At 41.0% G+C, this 12,775-nt stretch overlaps 1 protein-coding gene across 1 annotated transcript in view; it reads right to left on the reverse strand.

The window, feature by feature from the left end:
* APBB2 (amyloid beta precursor protein binding family B member 2) overlaps positions 1-12,775 on the reverse strand; it is a 150,940-nt gene that overhangs the window by 124,821 nt on the left and 13,344 nt on the right. The gene's annotated exons all lie outside the window — the stretch shown is intronic.

Genomic DNA, 12,775 nt, shown 5'->3' on the forward strand with positions numbered 1-12,775 from the left:
GCTTGGGTATGTAAGAGACGCTGCAAAGCATGCTTTAAATTCTCTCTCTGCACTGCATTACAGACCTGTGGTTTTCCCCATGCATTAACACTGAATATCATGAAGAAAATTAACTTAGATGATAGAGATGAGCCCCAAGTTAGAAAAAAGCAGGAAAAAGTCCCCACTAAACAGCAAATTCATAACCTAGTTTAGAAAATAAAATGAAAAATCATCCTTTCAATTATGCTTGTGTTCTGTAGATATCAAATATATAATTTATTTTTTGTAAAGTCTGTATGCTGCATCACAGTCATTCCCTAACTGTTCCACCCCTTGATAAATGATTACATTAATGCTATGGGGTTTGGTACTGAAAAATGTATCGGGATTGTTGCCACACAGTGACAGAATCAAGGTTATCTCCCCATCAGAACATACTCCATCAATGGCAGCAGATCTGTCAGTCAACTATGTTCTAGGATTGAAGATATTAGTCAACTTTATATTTGTTCTCCCATCTGGAGAAAATAAATATGGAAAACTGAAGATACAAAGCTCATCTGCTGCAGAGTTTAAGAATATTTTTTTCTTTCTTAAAGCTAAAACCCAAGTAAATCAAGTCAAACTATACTCCATTTTAAAAGAGAGATTTATTTTTTCCTGTCCTTATTCTAACAGAAATCCAAGAACTATAAATCCTAGAAAGTACTAAGAACAGATCATTCAAGTGAGCTAAAAATGTTCTTGTTAAAAAACATATTTGTAATTTGGAAACTTGAAAATAGACGTTTTTATATGCCAGATGAAAAATATTTTTTAAATCTAAAGCTTTTTGAAGAAATCAAGAAAATATACTCATTTTCATTTCAATAATGAAACTTTACTTTTAAAAAAACCTCTTCAAGAGGGCAGGAGGAAAAAAGAACAATGCTCATTAATATTCTAGCCCAACTAGCAGGCACATTTGTGGACTTTTGTATCAGATGATCAGTTTTCAGCATTCAAGAGACATAAAAGAAAAAAAGAGGAAGAGAGAGAAAACACACTTTGTGTTAACACCTTCATACCAGTAAAGCCAAAAAACTAGAGATCTCCTTCTGTCTGAGATTCACAGGTTTTATATAAACAAAACTTTCTGGGTTAAATGTTAAGACCCCAAACTTCTCCACAGACTGGGCATACATGCTAGCTTTTTTCCAAATAATTTAAGGGCTTTCTTCCCAAGATAAACACAGATGCATCTGTGCTGGCACAGCCATTTTTATAATTAACCCTCTTCAACCTACATATGAAACCTAATTTGTTCTAAACCATGTCCAGTGTAACTGCAACAGATACAGTAGTTAATTCAATTAAAAAAATAGACAGCAGCTCAAAAAGTATTTTATGTCTGAAACAGGACAATTTTTCAATCTAAACTAAAATGGGATCAGCTGCCAGTTCTGGGATCAGGGGAAAGGCTGAAACACAAAATAGAGGTCTCAAAGGTAAGAATGACCAAACTCTCCAACAAAACAGCAGATAGAAAACTGAAAAACAAAGTTTCAACAAGAGACATCTGACCTCTGATCTAAAGGGATGTTAACACTGATGACAAATGCCTAAAACTGTGCTACTGCACACCCAACATTTTCTATTTCCCAGATGAGAATCTCTCCCCACCCTGTCTTCCCTTCCTTTGTATCCTGCTGAACATGTCCACCTCCCCACCCACATTTTTACTATGTTGCCTGCCTTGAAAATTGGCAGACTTGAAAACGACTCAGATTTGAAGAGAGGAATTTTTTTTCTTTCTATTTATAAAAATATTACAAAGAAAAGCTCAGCCAGCCAACACTGCAGCAAGCTCAATCTCCCAGATCTATGCAATCTAGAATAATTCATTTAGGACTTCATTAAAAGCAGTAAAATGGAAGGCAGATAGCATGCAGGCACTGATACCCTTCTTAGAAAATGAATTACCAAATGTTTAACGCCCACAGATGACAAAGTAGGAACATACTGTTACAATTAATGAAATAAACTGGCTGGGTGAGGTTATACTAGGTGCAAGTTTGAAAAATTAAATAGTCTCTATTCCCATCTTTTGCAAAGACAGGGCAATAAATACTTAAAGTAGGCTTGACATTCCTAGGTACTTGGATTTTCATGGGACACAGACCTGAGATCCAATCCTCAGCTAGCCTCAGAAACAAATGAACTGACAGATGCCAGCGTGCAACCTGATCTTGGGCGCATCACAGAATTACCGTTAGAAATAACAAAAATCACCCTGCTGAGATGCTAGAACAAAAGCTTCTGTCATTTCTCAAAACAGAGACAAACATCTACCTGATAGACTCCCTACAGACTTGCAATGTCCAAACTCAGACCAAAGTTACTTTCTTGAGGTTTTGCAGGAATTTACCAAGCTAGGAATCACTGCAGCTTTTTTCCTTCTGCTCTGCTGCAGCCTGTGCTTGTGCCTGGTGGCTTCCTGCCAATAGCTAAGGAGGTTTGCAAGTTTGATTGCTCTCTCTTCCAAACTCCTTGCTCTTGGTAAGGAACTTCAAGGTTTAAGTTAAATATGAAAGAGGCAGGTTTCCAATTGCCAAATTTCAACTGGAGTCATTCAGCACCAAAATAGGTTTTAAACTTCAGTAACTTTTTTCATGAAGCACACACCATATAAATAGTGTGTTCCTCAGCAATAGCATTGCATTTCTGTTCTTGGCTTTAAATCAGAAAAAAACTGCACCAGTGAGGTTCTCAGGTGCTTCTGCTGACTTAAACAGAGCTACTGTGATTTAAATCCACTTAATCTAAAAACTGACACCAAAAAATAAAAAATATTCCCCAACTCTTCCCCCTTGCCCATGGGGCAAGTGCTTCTTGGATGGTCCCAGAAGACAGCAGACAACCTGGGCTTGGGGGTGGCGCATCCCTCCAAGGAGAGCAAGATAGTCTTCTACTTCTTCACATCAAAAGCTTGTTTTGTAGGAAAATAAACCCAACTATTTGCTTCAAGGAATACAAATATAAGGATTACATCACGCTGAAGCCCTCCTCCTGTACCCTTTATAGTAATGGCTATATATTGCTAACAGCCTGCAAGCCTGCCTGTGTTGGGCAGGGTAGAAGGGTATAAAATCAGTAACACGAAAGTCGGCAGGGAACTGGTGGCTCTGAGAAAAATAACTAGAGTTTTCCAAATTATTGTGCTTTTAAAATGGAAGCACAGTTATGAACTCATGCATGAGGTTGAAGATATTACATATGTACAGTATTCATCATAAAGAGATGAGTGAACTGGTATCGGTATGAAACTGGCGACAATTTTCATACTGCAGTTTTCTCTAAGCACACACAGACATGTCGGCATGCTGCATTTACATTATCAGACTGAGGACTCTGCCTTAAATTGCTTTTTAAGCAGGAATCACAGGATCTCACATACTCCTCCATTAAAATTTCTACCTCTCCCTCCAATTTAAAAATGGAAGAAAGTAGTAGTCTAGCATAACATCAATAATTAATAAGTACAGCATGGTCATTTATTTTAGGGACAAATTTTTCTCTTTCCTTCAAGAAAGAACACTACCAATTTCTAACTCCACTCCATCAGACAGCCTCCTGGTGAGCCTCATACAAGCACCCTGAGAACCCAGGCTGCTGCGGCTGGTTTCCGAAAGGAGGAGAAAAGGAGAAGCTGAGTTTTGTTCTGAGGTTTCTAGGGGCACGACTCTGGAAATAGTTTAAAAGAAAAAACAAACCAACAAATTATGATATTCTTACAACATCATGACAGGTAAAAGACTCATTAAAAACAGGGTGGAGAAGGCTGCTCTCCTGCCTCAAGAATCCTCTGATGTTTCTAGCATCTACCTTCCTGTGTCTGCATCTTACTTTCTTTGACAGCAGTTTTTGCCAAACCCACAGAAGAAAGCATCTTACACATTAATTCACTTACCGCCCTAGCAGGCCAAAAGAAAAATAGCATCACTTACTTAGATGGCATTTTGCCTTCCCAAAATCTTGAAGCACAAAATTTTGAAGGGAAGTAGTATTTCTTTCACAATTAGTGGCTAAAACACTGAAATGCACGTTTTAGGAAGTCTGAGAAGTCCAACAAAACTGATGAGACTTGGTTATGTGTTATTTAAAGGAGGGGTCCCACTCTTCCCCTTCCAGGTTAAAAAGCATATTCTGGATACCCTTCCGGAAAGGACAGAAGATTGGTTGGGTCCTCCTGGGCCAACAAGGAATGTGGACAGGGGGCTTCTGCCTCCCCACAACATGCACTGATCGAGGGATCACTACAGAAGACACTGTGAGGAGAGAAAGTCTTCATATTTATGAGCGATACCCAAGTCTGCCCCCTTCATTTCAGTGATTCTTTTTATTAGAAATGTCCAATGTGGATATTGGAAGGTGGGGTTTGTTTTTCCTTTTAAAGTTTTGTACAGAAAGGACTGGGCAGGGGAGGAGTGGGGTAGGGCGGAGAAGAGGTAAGAAAATTTCCTGTCACGCCATCTGGACCAAATCTGTATTTTCATTTTAGCAAATCCTCACCACCATCGCCCTCAAATTATCAACACAGACCTCCATGTCATCAGTGACTGCTCCCAAACACCACAGGGTGTTACACTGGTCCCTTGGCTGCTTTTCTCAAGTCTTACTGCTTGCTGAGCATTGCTGCACAGACACCAAAGCAGAAGAAAAGCACTGGTTGACGCTGAAGCAGAATTCATGTTCAGCCTCAGAGAGGCTAACATCTCCCACTGCTCAGCAACAGCTCCCGCTCACCTGGTCCTGTCAGATTGTGCACCCTAAAAAACCCATTTTGATTGTGTTGTCCTTCTATAGTTACACGTAAATCATAATATCCTACCAGTAAAAAACTTACGGAAATACCCTACCCTTAGAGCCTGTGGACTTGGCACATCCACTGCTGAGTATTTTCAGCTTCCTAAGGTCACCAGTCACAAGTGGGGCCACCAGCCCTGTTCAATACCCTTATCAACCATCTGGACAAGGGGATCAAGTGCACCCTCAGTCGGTCTGCAGAGGACACCAAGCTGAAGGGGGGAACATTCATCTGCTTCAGGCTAGGAAGGGTCTGCTCCACACGGGGAGCTGGACAGGCTGGATCCATGGGCCAAGGCCAGCGTATGAGGTTCAACAAGGCCCCGTGCCGGCTCCTGCACTTGGGCCACAACAACCCCATAACGCTACAGGCTTGGGGAAGGGTGGCTGGAAAGCTGCCTGGAGGGAAAGGACCTGGGGGTGCTGGTTGATGGCTGGCTGAGCGTGAGCCGGCAGCGTGCCCAGGGGGCCAAGGCGGCCAACAGCATCCTGGCTTGTATCCAAAACACTGTGCCCAGCACGACCTGGGCAGTGACTGTCCTCCTGTACTCAGCACTGGTGAGGCCCCACCTCAAATCCTACGTTCAGCTTTGGGCCCCTCGCTGCAGGAGGGTCACAGAGGTGCTGGAGCGTGTCCAGAGACGGGCAACAAAGCTGGTGCAGGGGCTGGAGCACAAGCCTGATGAGGAGCAGCTGAGGGAGCTGGGGGTGTTGAGGAGGAGGATCAGGGAGTTCTTCCTGCTCTCTACAACTCCCTGAAAGGGGGCTGTCGCGAGGTGGGGGTCAGTCTCTTCCCCCAGGTAACAAGTAACAGCACAAGTGGAAACGGCCTCAAGTTGAGCCAGGGGAGGTTTTCATTGGATATTCGGAAAAATTTATTCGCTGAAAGGGTGGTCAAGCATTGGAACAGGCTGTCCAGGGAGATGTTGGAATCACCAGCCTGGGGGTATTTAAATATCAAGTAGATGCGGTGCTCATGGTTTAGTGATGGACTTGGCAGTCCTGGGTTAACAGTTAGACTTGATGATCTCAAAGGTCTTTTCCAAACTAAATGATTCTATGATGATTCTAAGGTGAATCAGCAAGCCAGGTCAAGGAGCTGTTCCAGTAAGACACATGCTGTTCTGGTGCTAGGTCTCAGCAGACATACATCCAATGTGCAAAAGCCAATGGAAGTGAGTATAGAAACATCCTGAACACAGCTCCCGCGCTCCAGGGCAGGCGGTCTGCAGTGCATGAAGCATCACTCAAGCAGCACAACTAAGCCTTGTGTTCCTCTTTTCTGTCCCTAAGTCTACCCCTTCTCTCCAGCTTTCAGCATCACTGCTATCATGACTTGCAGCATGAACCTGACAAGTAGCTGCTATTAGCAAATTGAGCAGACACTTGGGCTGAGGCTGACCGTTTCTGGGTTATTATGCCAAAAGCGCAGCACAATTGACATATAGGGGTACATATCGCTCAACAGCAACTCTTTAAGTACAGTCCAAATAACACTGCAGCATGTTTTCCCCCCAGTGGATGGCAATCAAGCTGTACCTTGTGTTTGCTCATCCCTCCTGACCCAAGCTTTAGAGCTCACAAAAGCCCAATGCACAATTTGCTGCTAGCACTTCAGCAGCAAAACAAGTGTGCTTTGAAAACACTCAACCAGCTGAGTTAAAAAGAATTAAAAAAAAAAATTAAAAGCAGAAATAAACAAACTTGAATCAGTATTTGAGAACAAAGCAGCCTGGAATTTCTCTCAAAAAAATCTCATTCTTAGCACGATGGGGTGCAACTTAGCTAGCTGAATAATTTTCCAAACAAATGTTAATAAAACTTATTTTCACACAGGCATCACATTTTAAGGAAGGAATTGATAGCCTGGCAATTCATACTGATACATGTGACAGAGACCAACCATGAGGGTTAGAAGCAACTAAAGATGTTCCTCCACAAGCTGTCGGAGTAAAAAACATCTCCAGATGATTCGACTTCTTAGCAGACATACCATACTTGAGACCAGGTTTTATCTATCACTTAGAGAAAGACCTGTGGGTGATGAGTATTCAGGTCACACACACCTTTTATGCAGCAACCCACAGCACAACTATTCATGTGATAAACACCCACGTCACAGCAGAAGCCCATGGCAATGAATAATGCAGGAGATCCAGTCACTTTACCACATATCATACCCATGGGATATGGAGGCAGCATCTTAGCTTAAGTCATCCTTCCCCCTCCAGGGCGCAAAGCATGCTCTTTAGTTATTCTCTCTCCATCTCCTGTTCTGCACATATATTAACAGGTCAAACCCAGCAAAACAGGACAAGTCACGACAGAAGAAACAGGGACACAAACAGAAATGCAATAGACCTTCTCACAAGATTATGTTAAAGTATTACATCATTCTGTTCAACTCAAGCACTCCACAAAACAGAGCCCGTTTTCCCAACAAGGTAGTCCTTTGTCCACACTTCCCAAGAGATGTACTTGCCCACCATTAAGACAGTAATTTCACAAAACATAAGCTAAACCAGGACCAATTAAAATGGAGTCACACTCAGCCTTAGCTTGTAACCACGTCTGAATGAAAGCAGGTTATTAGAATTGTACTGCAAAACTCAAGTATAATCTGAATTGGCGTGTCAGATCCTTTTTTTTACAAAGCATTATTACCTGTGCCCCAAGTACAAACTCTCCCAGTAAATTACTTCAGTTACTCATCCCTATTCTGAACACTGTTATCACTGTACAATTCTCTGCAACCCCTCCTGATTTTCTCCTGTACTTTCCAGCTTATGTTGCACACAACAGGGTGCTCCGTCTTAAGAGCATCCCTGATACCCACCATGCCAGGGCAAGGCACACAGTTTACCACATCACCTGACAAGGCACTCAGCAATGCCAACTTGGCTTCTCTAGCACTCTCTGCCTTTGAGCATCCTGCTTAGCTAACCCCTCCGCCAGCACTGCTGAACCTCATGCAGCTGTCGCATTAGCCTGAGCATCCACTCACACTGCAGATTTACTATGCCATTAGAAGGGTGTCTTTGTCGCGTATCTGTGTTGTTTCATACTGTTTCTTTTACATTATTTTCATATATACAAGGAAATCTATAAAGGAAAAAAACTGTCCAGGAGGAGACCAAGTTGCATTCATTAAATCTCAGGCAGACCCTCGAACTGCACACTTAAAATGAGTGCACTAAAAAAAAAAACTGAATGAAAGGCTCAAGTCTCTCTCCAGTTTTAGTCATGGTCAATTTTAATGATGCTCTTACAGGACCCCATAATTTTGGCTTCAAAGCCAGCTAAAAGACAATGAAGAACCTTTAACTTAGGCAGTGTGTACTAACAGAAATCATACTTATCAGGCGACATACTCAAAAATTTTTGCTCAACAGGTGCTTAGCTGTAAAAAGTGATCATCTCCTCCACCTTACAAGCCTCTGTCACTCTGGTTGGGGGAGGAGGAGGGGGGAAAAGTTAAAAAAAATATTACAGCACTTTTCCCCCCCACTAAAAGATCTTATGCAAGCCTATGAAAAGTTTGGAATAGATCATTACATACATGCTTAGAAGAATTAAGGCAGAATCACCATCAGAAGTAACTATTAGACCCGTCCCATCTCAATCACCTCAAATATAATTGTTTAGGGTTTTGTTGGGTTTTTTTCTGGGGTTTATTTTTTTTGTTTTGGTTTGGGGTTTGGTTTTTTTTTGGCGGGGAGGGGTGGTGATGGTGGTGCTGTTTTGTTGGTTTTCATTGGTTTTTTTTTTTAAAACAAAACAGGGTAAGCAAGTACTTGGAATATTTCTTGCTCAGAATAGCCAGTGGTTAATTAAAAAAAATAAATCCTTATTTAGTTTATTCCTTTCTTAACCATCTTTGCTGGCTAGCTGACTCACTATCTAGGGTTGATCTCTTAAGGAAGTAAAACAGATGAGAAATAGAGCAGCTGTGGTCTCACAATTCTTACCAAGAGATAGATATGTAATTTTTTTTATTTTTTTTTTTTTTTTTACTTAAGACTGCACTTCTAGTGCTATACAGTAGTTTCTCAATTTCCTACTTCTGATGTGGAGATCTATTATTGGTGCAATAACCTCACAAAAAGAATGAGATTAATTTTCTGATCTTCTTCAAAAAACAAGCATACACCTTCCTACTGTGTCATAAAAATCTGCTGTGAGGCTAAAACCTCTTACCTAATCCATATACTTTTAGTTTTGTTTTGCTTTCTTGAAACCACCTTGAGTCCACTGGTAGAAGAGATCTTGCTGTTTCTCCTGAGAAAATGATGATTAACTATTCTAGCTACAACAAGAAAAAATTTGCTTTCCACTGAAGAGAAATTAGGAAGATAGAAAGTACAAAATCACAAGCTACGAGCTAAGGTCATGAAGAAAACCACTTAAAGAGCAAACTCCAAGGATGGCTGTCACATGACAAGAAATTTGGTACTTATATGCCAGACATGCTACTCCTGTATCACATATTTGCTCCTGCATGGACCAATGACCTCTCACTTTTCTTAGTATGACCTCTAACTTCAGCACAGGGTTGACTACATCATTGCCTCAAGTTATACAAAGCTTTCCTTAACCATTCTACAGGCTTCAAAAGTTTATTCTCCTAAACTTAGCCATATTCTATCCCGCAACACACAAGCATATTCTTAATATTGATTTGAAAAACCCTTTCCAACAAACTGCAGACAAAACATCACATCCAAAGAACTACATGCTGTAGGACTCCACTCAGCATTTCTACTTCGTAAAAAAATAAAAAAATTCTCAGTAATAACTTCTGCTCAAGTATGATTACACAGCCAAGAAATAAAACACGTCTCACAAGTCTGATGGGGCAAGTGCTCATAAAATAAACCCCAAGATTTTTATTATATTTATTAAAAGATATAAATTGTTTGATTGGGAAGCTTTTTCAAAAGACAATCGCTTTAAAAGTGTTTTATTTAACAAAGTAATAATAGCCTGTAGATTCATCAATAGCTATATTGCTATGCTCAAAATATGCTCATTTAGGCTCTTCCCAAGTTCTCCATTCAAAAGGTTTTAAGATGTAGATTTTTATTAGCAAATGCTGTGCTTGGTTTTGTTTTGGTTTTTTTTAATAACTTCATACATGTACACAAGAGAGGCAGCTATGTCTGTATTAAATCAAAAAGTTTCTTAATTTAATCTTGAATTGAAAGGAAATTTTCCTACAAGACATCACACATAATTACACTGCCAAATGGCTACATTTACACTTCAATACAAAAAAGTCAAACTACAGAAATTAGTATGTTGCTGCAATATTGCAGTCAGCAGTAATATACCCTGTACATTGCTACTATTTTCATTGAAATACCATCTTAGAACAGACCTGACAGCAGCTGTTAGCAGATGCTCTAAAAGGAGGCAACAAAATTTACCTTAAAAAAAACACCATTTAACATCAAAATTAACGTTCTCTCACCTTAGCTCAGTTATACCTCTGTCATTTCTGGGTATGAATTAAAACTTCCTGCCATCTCCTTGCTTTAACTAAGGCCTTGATTCCAGAGAATTAGATTAAATTATTTTCCCCCAGTACGCTGAATTTTTTCCAACTCATGCAGAACCATCCTTGCCAGTAAGAAACCAAGGGGCATCAAACATCACCACAGCAAGAGGGATCTCATCGCTCAACACTACACTCCCAAATGGAATTTACCATAGAATGAGACATCACCCCCCACCACAAACAAGAAAAAGATTGCCCTGGATCCTGGATAGGCATTGCAGTGCTTTGTCCCAGTGCCCCTGAATTCTCAACACACCCACTTATGCTGTACCAAGAATGCCAGCTATGTTTAGCATTTTGCTTGGAGGTACTGCAGGAATCTAGAGTCAGCAGTAGCCACAGGCAGTCAAATTTACTCAAAACAGTTAAGTTAATCAATACAGCAAAAAAAAAATGTAACCTCTTCAACAGAGACAGTGGGGCTTGATGGCTTCTTAAATGAGTACTAATAATGACTAGAAACTCGAGAGTGATGCTGGCTTGGACAGGAAAGTTCTGGAGCTGTCTGTGTATTGATCCACTCTGGCTAAACTGTGACAAAAAATGCAAAGTATTATGAAATTAAAAATTAAAAAGAATGTGGTCTACAACAAGAAGCAAAGCATGTAATAGAACAAATTGAACTAAGTACTGATGGAGAAGTCTTGAGGAAGCCTCCAGTAAATCAATGGGATTTTAGCCACTAATTTCACTGAACCTAGACCGAGGTGTATGCCACAACTGAAAAATAAAATTCAAAACTCTTTGGGAGTTTACAAATATTTTTCCACACATACACCACCTCCAAGTGCTGAGTTCGCACTCTAGGAACAAAATCACTGACCAGTTACACCTCAGTCAAACACAGACAGCCGAAGTGGGACCACCTGAAAGTCACAACATTAAAACTCTCTACCAGACTCTTCAAAACATAAGTGATGCCAGAAGTTGCTAGAAGGCAGTATGACAAGTGAACATGCGCAACCTCAGCTGAAGTCCACAGAAGCCAAGAGCAGCAATTCCCATCATTTCCAGTTTACCTGCCCAGGAAGCTGACTGCTCAGAGCTACTGGGGGAGAACTAGTAGCTCCAAGACTCCTTTAGAAATGTAAGTATGAGTGTCTGTGTGTACATACATACATGTAGGTATGCATGTAGTTAAACACAGTAAACATTTTAGATGCCTGCAAGGCCAGCCAAGTCAGAGTCTTCATTTAAAATCAACTTATTCCCACAGTCAAAAGCAACAGTGAAATTTAGTATTGCTATTAAGCACAGTATAAACTCGAAATATGCATAAACAAGAGCTGGAACTGTCTTTAACTTTATGCAGGCAGAACTTAAATGGAATACAAAGTCCTGGACTCAATAGGTTAAACTGAGTACGAACAGGCAGTGTTCACCTCAGCTTACGGAATCATTTCATGTACCTTTAACTGCAAAAAGTAAAAGTCAAAGTTGCTGTTCCCCAGCCAGCAGAGTGAAACGCTTCATGCAATGGTACAGTTTTACATCTACACTGATTTAAGCCAACTATCCCTTTCAGCAGCAGCTGGCCTTTAGACTGGCTTAGCTGCCTCATCACAGTGACACTGTCACAAGGATGCATCTTCTTTGAGGGGTTAGTTTTCAGCTGGGTTCTCAAACTGACCAGCTTGGACAGGGGGCCACAATGGTGCCAAGGAGGAGGAAAAGGCATGTTGTAATAGCTTGAAGAAGATGGACGGACACCCTTTAACAGCTGCTGTCAGCAACAGCTTTTAAAACATTAATTTTGGAGCAGTGATACAAAAAAGTGATACGAAACTATGCCCATCTTCCACCATGACTTTAAACTTAATTGAAAGATGTCACATCCAGCACATGCGACAGGTCAGGAGCACTGCCAGCACTAATGACTCAGATGATACACATAACCTCACCAGTGTTTTCAACTCCTATACTGTCCACTCTGTTTTCAGTGTCATTTAAAAATAGAAGGGGGGTGGGGGGGTGGGGAGAAGAAATCTCACTGGGGTCATACCTGAAGCTTACAGAAATCCACACATGATTTCATATAAATTTCAGACAAGAGCCTGATCCAATTTCAGCACAGATGAATACGTCCTCCTTCACCTCTGAAGGTCCAGAAGGAGGATGAAGTAGCTGACACAGGGACAGCCCTTCTCACTCCTTGCCATCTGAGAAAGAAGGGAAAGGTGACCCCATCATCAGTCAAGCAAAAGCACCCCTGAAGGACCTAGAAGTATCCGGTGCACACTGCCCACAGCAACAAGCATTTTTAAAGAGATGCCTTTTATCGGAAACATCAGCCAGGCTGGTTGATATGCAGAAGCCCTGGAAGCTTCAGCAGATGCAGGAGGCAGCATGCAACAAGCAGTGATGGGGTCTAACTTAAGAGAAACATCACAA

This window comes from Falco punctatus, assembly GCF_963210335.1.
Source record: "Falco punctatus genome assembly, chromosome: 1".
NCBI lineage: Eukaryota > Metazoa > Chordata > Aves > Falconiformes > Falconidae > Falco > Falco punctatus.